This window comes from Corvus hawaiiensis, chromosome 1 (assembly GCF_020740725.1).
Source record: "Corvus hawaiiensis isolate bCorHaw1 chromosome 1, bCorHaw1.pri.cur, whole genome shotgun sequence".
NCBI classification, from domain to species: domain Eukaryota; kingdom Metazoa; phylum Chordata; class Aves; order Passeriformes; family Corvidae; genus Corvus; species Corvus hawaiiensis.
Genome location: NC_063213.1, coordinates 39889808 through 39905942, shown reverse-complemented (window position 1 = coordinate 39905942; position 16135 = coordinate 39889808). Strand labels below are relative to the sequence as shown.

The window sequence follows — 16135 nt, the reverse complement described above, 5'->3', positions numbered from 1 at the left end:
TTTTTTTTTCATTTGAAGAAAAGTTGAATCATTTTTACTTTGAACTCTATACCTTTTGGGGAAGAAAACTGAAGATGAAAAGCAGTTGCAGCAATGTGGGTCATTTGAAAGAAGATGTCGATTAAAAGTATTTTGAGAGCTTGCTATTTGTATAATATTGTTTGAGGTTAACCAAACAATGTGTATGTGTTATTATACTCTGAACTTTCTCTGTGTAACATGACTTGTAACATGACTTTGGTTTCAGCATCTTCATTTTCTGTGGCAGCAACCAATGTTGCTTGCAATGTAGGTTCTTGAGCTGTGAGTTGTGGACCATTACCTTGAAGCTTCTCCATCTTTTTCTTTCTATAAATTTTAAAGCCAAATGTTCCAGTTTTTCTCTTTCTGTGATGTTAGGCAAAACTATAATTTCTTCCTTCTTTCTCCTGCATAGAGTTTAGTTGTATATCTTTAGGAAAATAAGGTTCATGGATACATCTATCTCCTGTCATTCCTCTGTCACGTGTAAGCCAGCTTTGATCAAATTGTGTGAAAGTTAGAAGTGGAAACTGAGTATTTCTGAAACAATTTTTCTTTATCAAATAGGCAAGCAAAACCCCACATTGATACCTGTATTAAAATAAAAAGGTGGTAGCATAGCTTCAGTTGTTTTGTTGTACACCTTTTTATCTGGATGGAGGGGAGAGACCAAACCATGGGAAATGAAGCTTAAGCAGTTTTGTTATCAGTAGATTTATCATCTCATAAATCTATTGTGAGATTATTCCTGGAATAAATTTGTCTTGTTAGTACACAGGGATAGGTGTTAATCAGAGTAAATAGGCTATGCTTTTTATGCTGTAAACAATTATAAGCTATGAACATAAGCTGTGTAATTAAGTAATCAAAGCTCCTGCGACTTGGTTTGTGTGCTGTGGAGTGCACACACATGCATGAAATGGAGTTGTTTACACTGAGGGCAGAGATACTCATTTAACTTTCTCTCAATATAGGATTTTTCTGCTTTATGCTAAGTTTATGTTTTAGAAACTCCTATTAATAGACCTTTGTTTCTTTCTGTCTTTAGGAAATTGTGATAAATGCATCGGTAGTATAGGAAATAAAGCTATTCCACAAGTATGGGGCCTTTACAATTGGCTTGATCAGGCTGGGTTCACATGTGTCCCTATGGGGAGCCCCTATACATTCAATAGTGCTCTGCATGAGCACAGGGGTCCATCTGTACCCAGCCCGGTACCTTAGCCTGCAGCTATACCACCTAGAGCTGTGTGCTTATCAGAGCTAATAATGCAAGTAATGACAGCCTGTCCAGCACGTGTTCCAGAGCCGTCCAGGGAAAAGAAACCCCAAGGGTTACAAAAATAAATAAAAAGTAAAGGTTTTGTTAACTTAAGAAGTGATCCTGCTACCCTAGTGCACAGTTAAATGGGTGGCTCATTGCTGTGCTTGGTTGTTAGCCTACCAAAATGGCTTAGGGATGAAATAACCATGGAAAATATGTCCACCTGATAATTTTTAAGAACAATTAAGTATTGTGTCTGGTCATATTTCATTTTACTTAGATCATTTAAATTTGCTTACAACTTTATTTTCAGATTGTTCCAGTATAAGTTCTTGTGTGTGCTGCATGTTACTTAAGAATTTTGTATCTCTCAGTTTCCGAATAATTTTTGTGTGATTTAAGAGTTTCAAGCACTTTGTTCAGTGAAAATGGATATGTTAGTAATTTTGTTAACTTGGGTAGTAATTCTGTTAACATGCTTTCTGGGAAACACTAGTCAATTTTCTGTGACCATTATGTAAATTTGCTTTATTGTGTTCATATCCATGCACTGTATGCGTGTATGTGAAATTGTGGGCAAAAGTGTTAAAAAGCAAGCAAACAAAAAACCCCAACAACAGTGTCATACAGGAATGTTTCACTGTAATTTTACTAACTGTAGCATGAGTTTGCCTGAAATAATATTAAATTATATATTTCTGTATCAGCACATCCTTGGCATTTTAAACCTAAGTAGCTAAAAGGATTGTTTACTAGCCATTGCCTCCCTCACGTATTGCTTTTATGAAATAATTTCTGAAGCAAGCTGTTTTCCTGGTTTGCTTTAATTTCCAGTTATAAAATTTAAATATGAATAAGCTTCTTCATCAGAATGGTGATCTTTAGCACATCAAAAGTTCTGTAATTTCATCCAGCTATGCTTTGCTTTCCATGACTCCATGCTCTAGAACTAGGGACAGTTATGGAAAAAACTGCAAGAGCTGTGGTTGATTCTTGACCATTTCTACAGAAAAATTTGTCTAATTTCTTGAGAGCACTTACTCCGCTGTTCGAAGTTACGGATTCTGAAACTGAGCTGATGGCGGTTTTTTGGTAACAGAAATACACAAACTTGGACTGTCAGCTTAATTTGGTTTAATTTTGGGTTACTTGGCTTGGAAAATAGAAACAGCTGACTGACTTTGAGATGTTGTGGGTTTAGACTGTGAAGAAGTTGTCTGGAATTCAGATCCCAAAAAGAAATTACTGGGTCACAGAGTCAGTCTTGAAATAAATTAGTTCTGTATTATATTTATTGTAGATGTTTTGTGTATTTGTTGTATTGTTAAGCATTTCTGCCCACCTTCCAAAACCTCACAGCCTTTTTTTCTGGGAGAAGAACAACTTCCTCCAGAGATAAGGGGTTTAAGTTCTATTTTCCTCTGAATTTTTTTGCTTGTTACTGGTACATCATCTGCATTTGGGTCTTTAAGGTCACCAAGAGGGACCTGCAGACATCTTCTGTAACTGATGCTCCTTTGTAGGGTTCAAGGATTCAAGTAGGAAATGGAACTACATGCTTTTCAGGGTGAATACGGGGATAGATAGTTCAACTCCGCCTGGTTCTGCCAGTAGAAAGATGGTGAAGTAAATGTACCCATTTCTTATTTGAAGCATATTGTGAGAAACATCCATTGATCAAGATGACAAGTTGTTCTGTCCCTTTAAAAAGAAAAATTAATTTATTTTAAAATTTTTTATGAGAGACACACCAGGAAGGTATTTCTAACTTGTGCCAAGTTGAGGACCTTCACTGGAGAACAGTTATGATCATTCTGTTGCCTGTAGGAGCTGTGAAATTAAAGCAACTGGAGTCACATTGCTGAAAAAATCTCATGATACTTGGCAGGGCTTTAAGAAATGGTTGGGAAAGTGTGGCTGGAAAAGGACATTTCCAAGCAACTACCCTCCTCCCATTCTCCAGATTTCCCATTAGCCCTCTCCTCCTCAGGGCTCATGTTGATACTTAGTGAAGATGATGGGATGCAACACTACTGCAGGCTTCTCTACAGTTGAGCATGACCAGTGTCATCCAGAGTTTTGATAATGTGCAGTTACTCAACAGTCCTGTCACTGACATTATCTCTGTCCCCGTAGGGGCCACCTGCTCTAGACCATGACCCTTACACCTGACATATCAAGGTCCATAAATCCAAAGAAATTTCTGATTGAACTACATGTGGTGCTGTACATTTAAATGCCCAAACACACCTCTAGATATTCCTTCTTAAAAAAAAATTATTTTTACATATACTTTTCTGTCAGAAATGCAGATAATGAAATGCGTGAAATCCTTAGCAAATTTTCCTTGATGTTGCTCACTTACCTTGGTATTGCAGGCCAAGTTCTGTTAATTGTTGTCAACCCTTGTTGGATGCTGAGGGAGGATTAACCTGTTGGTACCTACAGTTCTGACACCAGAAGATGCTAAGACTGATAGTAGAGGGAAATTACGTGACAGCTCTACTTAAAATTTTGATGGGTCTTCTTGTATTAAAGCAAATTGAAACTAAAGTCACCATTTACAGCTGAACTTCGCTATCCACTTTGCCTCATTGTGAAAATATAGTCCTTACAATTTTTTTTTTAAGTTCACGTGTCTTACCAGTATCTGAGAACACAGTGATCTTCTAATTGACCAAAGCAAAAAGATCAAGTGACTGATAAAAATCAATGAGTTAACATGACAGCTGCTGGTACCTTTTTTTAGATTGAGCTGCTGTGATCAGAAATTGCTTATATGTGCTTATGTCCATATTATTCAGAGTTTGGTGGAAAACCTGAGTGGTTACATGGGAGGAATCATAGATTTGTTATGACCACAGTATCCTTCTCTTATGAGAATGAAAAAAGAATGCTGCATTATTATTTGCAACTTCATTTTTGTGAGAGGAAGGTTAGTATAATTTGGGGACATAGTTTCAATTCAGCAGGTGGAGAGTGGAAGAAAACTGTTGTCCTCTGTTGCTGTGTTTATTATCTGAATATTGAAGTATGTTATCATCATATTGTGTGCGACCACATGACCCTGTAGGAAGCTGTTGATATTACATTATGTTGTATGTGTTGTGCAGTTGTCAGTTATTTAAATTATTTTAGGTGTTTTAATAGTTATATTTAGTGCTGGTAGTAAATTACTATGTGCTTTTTTTCTGGCTAGCGTTCCTCGAGAGTAAGATGCTGAATTTTTATATTATGTTCTTGTTTGCACACAATTGCTTTTATTTTGGAAAAAATTATTCAGTGCTATATATTTCCAATGAGCATTTACTCTCATCACATTTAACTATGTGAATTAATACAATCTCTAGAGGGATTATGGTATATTGAGCTTTGCTCCAACAAACTGGGCAGAGAGAACAGCTATATGTAAATTAGAATTTGAAGAAATGAGATTCTAGATCTGTGTGGGTTTGTTTGTTTGTGTGAATGATAACAGCATTAACTACCCTAAGGTAATTTATAGAAAAGATATATTAGGGCATACTGTATTGCTTTCAGTGTTCTAACTAGTTTGTAGGACTTTGGAGAAAATGTTCAGGGTGGGAACTTGTCCTGTTTGATTATTTTTGTTCTTTCCCCCTCCATGTCATTTCAACCCAGCTGATGACAAGAAATGGGTCAGACTGCTAGCTTTACCACTGCAACTTAGTTTGTGGGGATTTTTTTTTTTTTAATTTATTAGGGAATGGAACAGCTTTTACAGGGACAAAGAGAAATGAAATCACTTTCAGTGAAAGAAAGAGGCCTCATTATAGTCACCAACAGCAGTTATTGACAGCTACACTTCCTATTAACAAGGAGCATTTAAGAGTTTGGCTGTTGGATCTTTGGACTTGATCTAATTTGCTAGCATTAATTAGTTTCTTTTGAGCACAGACACTTGGTGCTCACAGCTATAGATTTAGAGGACTAATTAGGACAGAAAATTGAACAGAATGGGGTAAGGCATTAACCTTCAACCATTACCAGCTGGGGCTCTGATAAAGACCACAGAGTCCAAATGCTCCTATTCATGCAAAGAGTACTCTAATGAATATCAATTTCAGCCAGGTTGCCATATCTTACAAGCCTTGTCTTGATTTTGATTCTCTTACCTGGTAGAGATTTTTATGTATAGATATTAAAGTGATATTGGTAGTTTAGAGCTCATAGATGAGAACCTCGAGAGGTTATCTATGTTTTGTCCAGTCTTTCAATTTGCTTTTCTCAAGTTGCAGATTTTATTGGTTTCCAGCTAAGATCCTGGATTTCAAATTGATTTCCCTGTCCAGCATAAATATATTAACATAGCCCAGGTTAATTACATGTTCTTAACTAATGCTGGTTTAAATAGAGGATGCCTGTGTGGTTTTTGGATTATTTTAATACATGGTAGTAATATCCATTACAAGAGCACTCACCAAACTAACTGCTGAAAGTTGAACAATAGGATTGCTTCTTTTGCAGCTCTTATGGTGAGATACAATTATTGTACTGTGGTGTTTAGTTGGTAAGCCAGTTTTAGGAGGAAAATATTCTTCCAGACTATAGATTCATAGTGTTTTAGCATCTGCAGAATGGGAGTACTTTAACTGTATGTAAGGAAAGGAAAAAACCAATTGCCTTTGTCCTTTTGTATAATTTCTTAGAATGCTGGAAGAGTTGAACTTGAAATGAAGCATCAGGATCATCAGTTGTTTCTACCCTTTGGTCATATTACTACTCCCTGACAAACTCCCCATTAAATCTGAATCATTGTTGCTGTCTTCATTTGACTTCTGTACCTGGAAATTCTTTGCCTAGTGATGAGAAAAGTGTAAAAGTCTCTTCTCTGTCATAATTTCTCCAGACTTGTTTTTTCAGGAATGGCGCTAGCTTTGATGTATATGGCTTTTATGTGCTCTAATTATTTCCTGTTCTCCATTAGTGCACTCTACAGTGGTAGATTGAATAGCTGGTTTCATGTCTTAGGGTCCTGCTGAGGTAAGATTGGCACAAACTATAAAAATAGAGAAATTGAACCTTGCCTGTATCTACTGATCTTGGGGTATTTCATGGTGTTTAGATCAGTCTTTAGGGAACCCCGTGAGGTGAGTGTCCATAGTGGAGGAGACATGGTCAAGTGCTGCTCCCAACAAAAGAGCGAGGGTAGCCTGATTACGGTTCTAGGCACTTACTAATGCCTTTTTCCCAGATATTATATACAGTATTTGCTGATCTCATAGTTTTCTTTCCCAGTGGACACATTTTGATTCTTCTGTGTCAGTCATTCTTATTACCAGCAAGTGAGCGCAAACTTGGGATTCTGTAAGGGGTTTTTTGCATCCATTCTGTTGATGGTGGTGATAACCTAGGGGTGCAGCGTTAGAGTGTTGCAGGAAGGTGTTACTGTGGCGTAGGTGGACAGAGCAATGCACTATTCGTGGCAGTACATGTGACTCACAGTAGCTGTTATTTTCGCTGCCTGTCCTTTACAGTGTATTAAGTAGTTGCTCTGCAGTTTTGGATTATAAACCCCTCTTAGATACTACATTCAACAGTTACACACTTAGCACTTAGTGTAAATAAATCTTAATAGTTTTAAGAGGTCATGCTGTATTCCCATTGTCTGTGTATAAATATTTATGTTGTATATGAATTATTAATATTACCCTGGGGTTGCTTTCACACAGAAAATAGGTTATTTTTCAACTATTGAAGTCAGAATGTGTTGTATAGGTACCATTAGGTTCAGCAGTGAAAAATAAAACTTAGTTTGGTCAAAAAGTAGCTACTTTTTGTATTCAGAAATACAATAAATAGTGAGCATTCAGGCAGCCTAAAAGCAATGTATTGACCTTGTATTCAGCATAGGGTGATAGGGGAAAGCTTCTGTCCATTCTTTAGAAAACACATGAAGTTGACAAGTGTGTTTGCCAAAGAAAATTGCTTATCCGAATCTCAGAAATTGAAGTGAAGCTCAACAGGAATTAATAATAAATGGAAATCAGAATAGGAGTTGTGATTTTACATAATATGCTTTGATTTAATGAGGTGGTGGATTATGAGAGCTGTAGTTCTGATCTCCATTTTTTCCTGTAGATTGGAGACCTATACCTGTTGTGCATATCTTTGTGTAGAATGTTATGAGTCAGCAGAGCCAGTCCAAAAAAAGGGGCAGAAATCACAGGTCTTATCAGGCAATGAGGGAACCCAAGTAAAAGTTGAACTGTAGTTTGGCAAATACACTTTCAACAAGATGTGGTGTTCTAAGTGTTCTTCATTGCTTTCTGAAAACAATGAAATCTCAAGTTTTCATGCTGTTTTGGAATGAAAACTTTTTAAGCTTCTTTTTCCAAGTAGAACAGTAGTTCTAAAGATTGCGTAGCTCAAACTGAGTTGTCCCTCTAGCACTTACTCTTTGATGTAGTAATTAATTGGCCATGTGGTAACATTGACAATACACAAGGTTGTTCTTATAGTAGAAACAATGTTGCCTGTTGATGAGTAAAACTATGCTCTTGTAAATTATTTTTAAGGTCCTTTTAATAACAACAGCAACAAAAAATAATCCACCTCTTTCCCACCCCCAGTTTTGTTGCTGTTGTAATTGCTTTCCAGTAGTTATCTCTGTGGTGCTGCCTAGAAAAAGAGTAGGGAGATTTATACTCTGAAGAGTGTTCTACTTAAAGGTCTGATGCCTGAGAAAGGAGTAAAGGCTACATAATGAAAGGTCATAAAACATTTGTGCTGTATTGTCATCCCTCTGAATTTTATTTTTAATAGTCTTGCAGAAAGGAGTGCCTGTAACGTTTGCTGCCTCAGATCTGGATAGATGCCTCTACAGGAAGTGTAATTGTATAACAGAAGGCAAGAGGTGTTTTGGATGAGGAATCAAGAGGTGCAGAGCTGGTCAGAGGATAGGAAAGGGGATGGTCAAGGAATGCTAGAGCTGTACAGAGCTTTGGAGGTATGGATGAGGTGTTAAATTTATGATAAGGGAACAAGAAAAGCAGTTTAGCTGCTGTATTCTAGATTTGAGAGGGATACTAGTTAAGGGCTTGAAAGGAATCATGGAATGGAGGGAAGGTAATCATTCTGATGGGATAATGAGTAGGAAAGGAACTTATATTAGGAATTTTGAAGAAGGTAATGTAGAGGACCTGTGCACGAAAATTTACCTTGGATGGAGTGAACAGATTCTTTTCTTGGTATTTATCCACTGTATTGGGAAGGACTTGAAATGGTTGTAGGGAATTTGGGGCTTTAATTATGGTACTAAGAGATCTGCCTTCTTACCTTTTTCCTAAAATGAGTTTAAATAAACATTTCTTTAAGTCTGTGATGCCTTTTTTTTTTGGGCTTCTGATATTCAAGTTCAGGATTTCCTTGTATTACTTTCTTCACCTATAGTGTCATACACTTTACAGTTTTCTTTCTTTCTGGCTGTGATCCGGAATCTCTCAAGGAGGTGCTAGTCATTCTTCTTTTTCCCCCTCTTCAATATACACTAAATATGCCCTTCAAGCTTTCAGATCAACAACATATTGCAGGGATATTTAAGTAGTCCTTTTTGAAGCACAGACTCAGAAAGTTACTGTTACATTTGCATGCCATGCTCAATACAGGTCCTGCTTTGTTTCTTGGTGACCGAAATGTCCCATAGTGTTACAGGATGCACATGAAGTTCATGAAAACAAAGCACTGCAGAGTTGTGGCTTGAGCTGTAATCTCACCTATGGCTGTAGACTGTCAGACTTTTAAAAAGTTATTTTAGGGAGACATAGCTAATGTTGGCAGAAAGAACTTCTGAATGCTATGGTTTAATATGTGGGAAATGTACAGAAAGTGGATAATGTGGAAAGACATAGGAGAGAGTTGAAAGTAGGACTTCTTTATGCGATCTGGACTGGTCCAACTATGCTTCAAAAGCATGAACTTCAGTTCTGTGAAATACTTACCAAACCTACATGCCCTTGGAGGGCACACTTATCAAGCATTAAAAGGGATGCAGGTCTGGAAAGGACTTTGAGAAGATACTTTGGGCCATCATCTTCTCTTGGGGCCATACCTAATATGCCTGTGTTTGTCTTGTAATCAGGTTAATGTTTCAGCTACTATAGACAGCCTGTTTCAGTGCTTAGTTTTATTTTACCATTCAAATAATGCTTTTTGCTTTCTAAGTTTTTTGGGGGTTCAATGCCTAAACTAACTTTTCTTTGTGTATCAAGCAATTTATGTTCTCAGACATTGGGCAGATTCCTGGTAGTGATCTGAACAAAAGCAGGACTTTAAATGGGAAGAAATAGAATGATCTGATTTATGTTAAACAGGCAAAAGGGAAAAAGAAAAATAAAAGACTTGTTCAGTAACCATTCCGGAAAACTATTTCTATCAGAGTCCCCAAAATGGCTTAGGGAAGGTGTTGAACCTTGAGATTCCAGAGTTGTTTTCAGGAGCATGAAGAATTTTAAACACAAACCCCCAAAATCTTTAATGCTGTGATGTTAAAAAAGACATTTAAATTCACAGGGAAAACTCATGCTTTCAGGTTGAAGAAAATTATATCCAATAAACAAGAATGACCACAGTCTGCAACTTCAAACTTTGTTGCTCATTACCTTTTTTCCTGCCTTTGGGGTGATAATTTTCTACAGTGAATCTGACAGCCCAGTCAAAATGATTCATAAGACCAATAGTGAAAAGTACTCTTTATTTTTCTCTGGTGTAGATAATCTTTGTCATTTCTTATCTGTCCTGATTCCCTCCTCATGTTTCTTTGCATGTGTTTTCTGAGTGGTTTGGGTTTTTTATGCTTAATATAGGCTTCAGCATAATCTAGTTAATGAACAGAAACTTAGCATTGCTTTCCATAGAATATGGAAAACAGGAATATAAAAGAATGTATACTGTTTGGGGTTATATAACTTAAGATTTAAATAGTAACTAATGTTTAATGGGGTGCTAGAAGAGCTCACAGCTTGTCTGGTGTCTTCAATGACTTGTATTAAAAGTCCTATGTTTAAAATATTTTATATTAGCTACATGTAACAATGCTTCATGACAGTTGAGTAATAGTATTAATGGTTTTTCAGCTTTCTGTTTGTAATGGAGGTGTCCCCATACTTTGAAAACTATTCCAAATTTAAGGGAATTAAAAAGCATATTCATGGATGTATGTGTGATGATTTTTTTTATTTTATACATTCCAAACAGCATGAGGAAGTTGTGAGTCCTTTGTGGAGAGTGAGAATGGTGTTCAAAAGATGCTTTTACTTCAACTAGACTGTCGTGTAAGTTCATTTTGATATGCTCCATCTGTTGAGTAGCTATAAAACTTCCACAGTTTTAAACCAAAATACTGTTGGGGGAATTTGTCCTCTTCACTCTGTTGTCAAATTCATGCAAATACTAGTTACCGACTGTGCATAAACCATTGGGAAACATTCATTGTTGGGCAGAGAATACCTAGTAAATTACAACCCCAAAAAATAATTTTGTAATTCTATAGAAGGAAGATATTTAACAGAGTTGCAAACTTTTGCTTTGGCTACCTTCTCCCAACAGTAATTCAGATGAACAGTTCTGGTCTCATAATTTCCTTTTCTGCAGTGGTTTCACTGCAGTGCTGTTTGTTCCAGACCTGATGTTACAGATCTCTGTGGCCCTAATATTTGAGTTGCAATGACTTGGCTTGCCTGAAAGCTAATTCAGCCACTCTAATAAAGAGGAGAAATAATCACCTCTGTGAAGTGTGTTAAAAGTACTTAGAGGTAATAACATTCAGGTTGTGGTATCAGGTTCAGCCAGATACGTTTCACATAAACAGTAAATTGTAACAGTGACTATAATTGTTCTGTGTGAAGCAGGTAGAATTCCCTTGTTTCTAATGTTGTTGGGGAAGATGAAACAGGAAAGCCTTGGAAATATGATTGCCTGACAAAAGATTTTGGGAATATGAAAACTACAGGCAACATCGAAATGAAAGCCACTTTTGAAATACCAGGTCTTAGTTACTGAACAACTAGAAAACAATGGTATGGCCGACTGAAGTAATCCCCTCTTGATGGAACAATACCCTCTGCTTGCAAACAGGTCCAAGGGTCAGAGCAGACCCTACTAGCTCAGCAGAAGGGGTCCAAAGAGTAGTTTTTAGAAGTTAAGATGTAACACTCTATGGTAATATAAGAACTCTTATAGGCTGTATGTAAATGCTATAGGATTTGTATCTTGTATTAGATTGGTTAGTGACAATTAGAATATTCAGTGCAGAAGATGATTTATTGTATTGTAACCAGGACTTCAGACATTCTCACTCTCTCTCTTCTTCTCATTCACATTCTCATTCTCATTCTCACTTCTATTCATTCTCTCTTCTATTCATTCCTCTCTTCCACTTCTACTCTTGCTCCTACTCTCTCTCTCTCTCTCACCCGTTCACTCTCTTGCTCTCTTGGGCCTGCTCAGAGCTGAGTCTACCAGCTCTGAGCAGTGCCCCAATACCCACGCCCTTTACAATAAACCGGCTGTGTCCCAAGACCTGCCTATAGAGATCTCTCGTCTCCATCCGTCACCGTCTACGTCCGGCCGTCCCGACTGGACCCCCAGAACCCCCGTAACCTACATAATGTAATATAGGCAATGTCTTATTTTACATTTGATTATAAGGTTGACACACTGATGTTTGGGCTCTACTGTGCCGTGGGCATCTGTCTAAAGAGATCTGGTAGTAGCAAGTCTTTTGTGTGTCCAGACCCTGATTGTACAAAAACATTTTGATTGGGCATTTTTGTACTAACAGTTTTCAAGTCCTTGGGTCTCTAAGCCTTGGCTGAACTTGTAGCAAAAAAGTCAGAGCAAACACCTAAAGCTTGTTGTATTTCAGGCAATCGGAAGTGATGAATTTGAGTAAGAAATAGAGCCTAGCCTTCCTCTTCTCCCTTCTGCATTCTCTCAAAGCTCAGGGGGGATGGAAGTTACTTCATCCTGTTCTGCAGCGTTCAGAAAGGAAACCCTTGTAAGTGGAACACCCTTGGAGACTTAAGTCAGCTCCTCAAACTCCTCCTTTGGTTTTTGGTTAAGTCATGTAGGATGGGAGACATCTTATTCCAGCAGTAGTCCTCCCTCTCCCTCTCTCTCTCTCTCTCTCTCTCTTCCCTGTCCTCCTACCCCTTCCCTGTCAAGGCTCAAGGCAACAAGGATGGCAAGGTACTTGCAGAATTAGCTTTGGGTGGGACATGGAAATTTTAGGTGGCTAAAATGAGGTAAAGTGAATTCCACTGGTAGTCTTAGTCTCTGTTCAGACATGTAAATGGTGGTAAAACCATAAATGAAGGAGAACTGTCATGATCAAAGCATATGGGCCATGGTGTTGATATGCATAAAGCAAGGATGACAGTGCTATCAGTTTTTGTTTGGGTATTTGATCTCCTGCAAAATCTGTTTAGAAACCCTTGGAATTTGCAAGCATTTCCTAAGGATTCCTTTGAGCTGTTTCTTTCCTGTCTGTCTCTGGTTGCTTCCATATCTTGGGAATCCCGTTGGTTTGTTAGTGCCTGCTCTGACACTAAGCATCAGTGTGCCTGCAGGTTCTGTGCAGGTGTGGACTGGCAGGATAGTAAGTGTCTTTCAGCTCCCAACAAGATCTGATGGGAGTAGGGGAAAGGCAGTTGATGCCTGCTGGTTCATGGCAAGCAAGGCTCAGCTGGACACTGGTTACCAATTTTAAAATTTGGGAAGAACACTTGGAGTTGAATGTAGGCTTTTTACTTTTATGTCTCCAATTACTTTCGTTTTTTGTTTTCTTTTTACTTTCACCACTGGCAGCAGTCCTGCACTCTAGCTCAAGACCAAAATCTAAAAGAAACTATTTTTCATAACTAATTTGATATCTTGTTTCCTGTTTCATCACTTTTTTTTTTTTGTTCACCAGATATATAAGGCTGAAATTTTGGTACGTAGGGGAAAACAGGCAAATCATCTCAACAGTGTAAACTTCGATTCATAAATGTGAGACTTGCAACCAGACTGCTGTACAAGAAAACAGATGCCATGCAATAAATTAATACTAAGCTGAATAATAAACAAGATGCATTGTTAAAGGTCTTTAATGCAAAGAAAGTGATTTCAGACTTTCATATGCTTGTTTTCTGTCTTTGTTTTAAATGAAGCCTTTGCATGTGTTTCCTTTATTCTCTTTTGCGCACATTTGAGCTTTCTTGGGTTGAGGACTCAGTCTCTGGTTGGGCAGTGGTGATTAACTTAAACTAAATAGGCAGCAGTAATGTGATCTGAGAATGAAAAGGATTCATTTCTTTTAAACGAGGCAAAAAAAACCCCCAAGGTTGAAGGAAATAGTTTACATAATCTGTAAACTAGTTAAGGAGCTGAATATTTATGCAGGTTGAAATTGAAGCTTAGTTGCCCTCTAGGGGTTTTACATTAATACAGCATATGCTAGCTTTTGGGTGGTTTTTTCTTCTTTCAGAAAAAAGGTGAGACAAGTCTTTGGAAAAAACTTACATACTGACAAATTTGTGGTGGTAGAGGCATGTGTACATCTGCATTCAGTGAGTAAAACTCATTTAGTTCAAAACCCAGAAAATGGAGAAAGATTTTTAGCCCGATTATGTTCTTTTTAATTTCATTGTACCAGTGGAGAATGCACTCACAGTCAACCAGTCACAGCACTGAAGTCTCAGCCAGGAAAGGTCCTTACTTTCAGTCCTAAGTAAAGAGAAGACAAAAAGTCACAGGGGGTTGTAATGGCAGCACCAGGACCCTCAGTCAGTTTCTGTTCATGTCCTAGCCACTGAATGCTGCTTCAAATTCTTGTGTCCTCAGCTGCCACTGACTAATGCACAGGGGTCTTCTGTCAGTTCTGGTCTTACAGCAGGTTGAGCCCTGAATATGGGTCCTGTGATTGAATGTGTTAGAAACAAACTCTGTCCTCTCCTTTAGAAAGCAATTGACAAAAACAGTAGTTCTTGATTGTTTGGATAGGCGTGTGATATTTCATTGGAAGTATCCTCATGCCGTGGGAAGAAGTGTGACAAATGACTTCTATACTGGAGCTACATATGTATATATATAACCCCTTGTCTAACTTTTAGTATCTCCTTTGCCAATGATTTTGTAGCAGACGCACTGTTAATATACTTACTTGAACAATTGCTAAATAAATTCACAAGAGTTCAGTTGTTTTTCCAAATATGGAGACCACATTTATGGGATTATTTTTGCTGTTCTTTTGTAACAGTGTTGACACTGTATTACTCTAAAATGTTTTTGCATCAGAAACAAGATAATTGGAGCAGGCAGAATAGATGCACTTAAACAACCCCCTCCTGTCAAACTTGAGTCCCTGTGCATACAGCTTGAGGAGCACAATGTAGTCAACTGTCAGAAGGTAGAGCAGTGTCCCCGAGGCTCCATGACACCAAACTACATCTGGATTTGTGCTAGTAAAGTCAATGATCTTACACAGATTTTTATGCCATTTGCCTATTAAGCTTTACACTGAAAAACAGTTTCTCTTTTTAGAGGGGCTTTCATACCTAGCTTCTGGTGCGTTTTGTTTTGCTTTATAGATTTGCCAAAGACTTGTTTGTAAATCCCATCTACCAGTATTTCATTTTACTATCTTCAAAATTATAACTTCTGCTCTGAAGAAATGTACCTGGTTATTGCAGTCTTTTATTTAAAACACTTTAGAGAAAATGGAAGATAAATGTTACACAGTTACTACCAAATTTCCAGATATTGCTACATTTTGGTAGTGTGCTTTCCTGTCACATGGTTTAAAGTCATCTCTTCAAAATTGTGAAATGAATAGGGTAGTCTGAAATTCTAAATGCCTCCATAGTCAATGATGCAGTTTCATTTGAAAAAGTAATTCTACATGCTTTATCACACTGTGGCCACAATTGCAAAGCGTCAAGTTACTCTTCACTATTCACTTCAGAATATGGGCACAGCAGAATTTTTTTTTTTCCTGGAAAATTTGCACTTTCGTTTTGTCATCCTTACTAGCACTGAGTAGTACCTCATTCAGCAGGAATTCTTCCATGGTGAAGAATTCCTGCCTCTACACCAGCATATGACTAGTCATTTTTGAAAAAAAGAGACTAAACATATACTGCGGAGTAGGGTAAGTACATGATAACTGTTTTGGAGATGTTGGAACGGTGGTTGGGGATGAATTGTGACCTGTGAGGGAAAGTAACTTCCTCTTTTAATAACTGTATAAATCTTTTATATTCTATCCCAAAAGATCTGAGATTTTGACCCTATTCTGTGTGGCCCATCTCACCCCCACCCTCCAGCTGGAACCCTGGAACCAGTTTCCCTTTTGCTTAGAGGATACTTTGTTTCATTCAGAGGAGTGAGAACTATTATTACTGCTACCACCACCAACCTTTGGTACTGGAACTCTGAGATAAATACATGGTTTTGGAAGTCCATTAAATTGAGCCGGGGGCAGGGAGGAAAGGAAGAATCCCTGACACAGCACGGTGTAACTGAGAGCTGGTGTCACGGTGGAATAGCTGGGCAAATGCCTCCTCAGGAGTTATATAAATACCCTGCTCTATCCCCACCGTGTGGTAGAAGGACATTACTGTTACTTCTTCCACTCCGTGAAGCTCTGTTTTTGAGAAATAGATATATTTTGACTTCGGAGTTCAGCTACAGAGTCAGTCGCTATGGGACAGAGGGAGGGGGATGTTGTTTCTTTAAATCATCTGTTATCCTAACTTCTCAGCTGTCCCTGAGTGGCTCGGCAGCTCCCGAAGGAGGCGGGAGGATAAGCAGTGGCGAGGCTGCTCTGCGCAGCTCAAGTTGGATGCACTT

The 16135-nt window shown here is 38.0% G+C and overlaps 1 protein-coding gene and 1 long non-coding RNA gene across 4 annotated transcripts in view; one reads left to right on the top strand and one right to left on the bottom strand.

The window, feature by feature from the left end:
* CMC1 (C-X9-C motif containing 1) overlaps positions 1–16135 on the top strand; it is a 46684-nt gene that overhangs the window by 15211 nt on the left and 15338 nt on the right. The window lies entirely within an intron of this gene.
* On the bottom strand, positions 2550–14006 carry LOC125324957. The gene is made up of 2 exons (XR_007203157.1): positions 13957–14006; positions 2550–2986 (listed from the first exon to the last, which is right to left on the bottom strand). It is a non-coding gene; the product is annotated as an uncharacterized LOC125324957 (long non-coding RNA).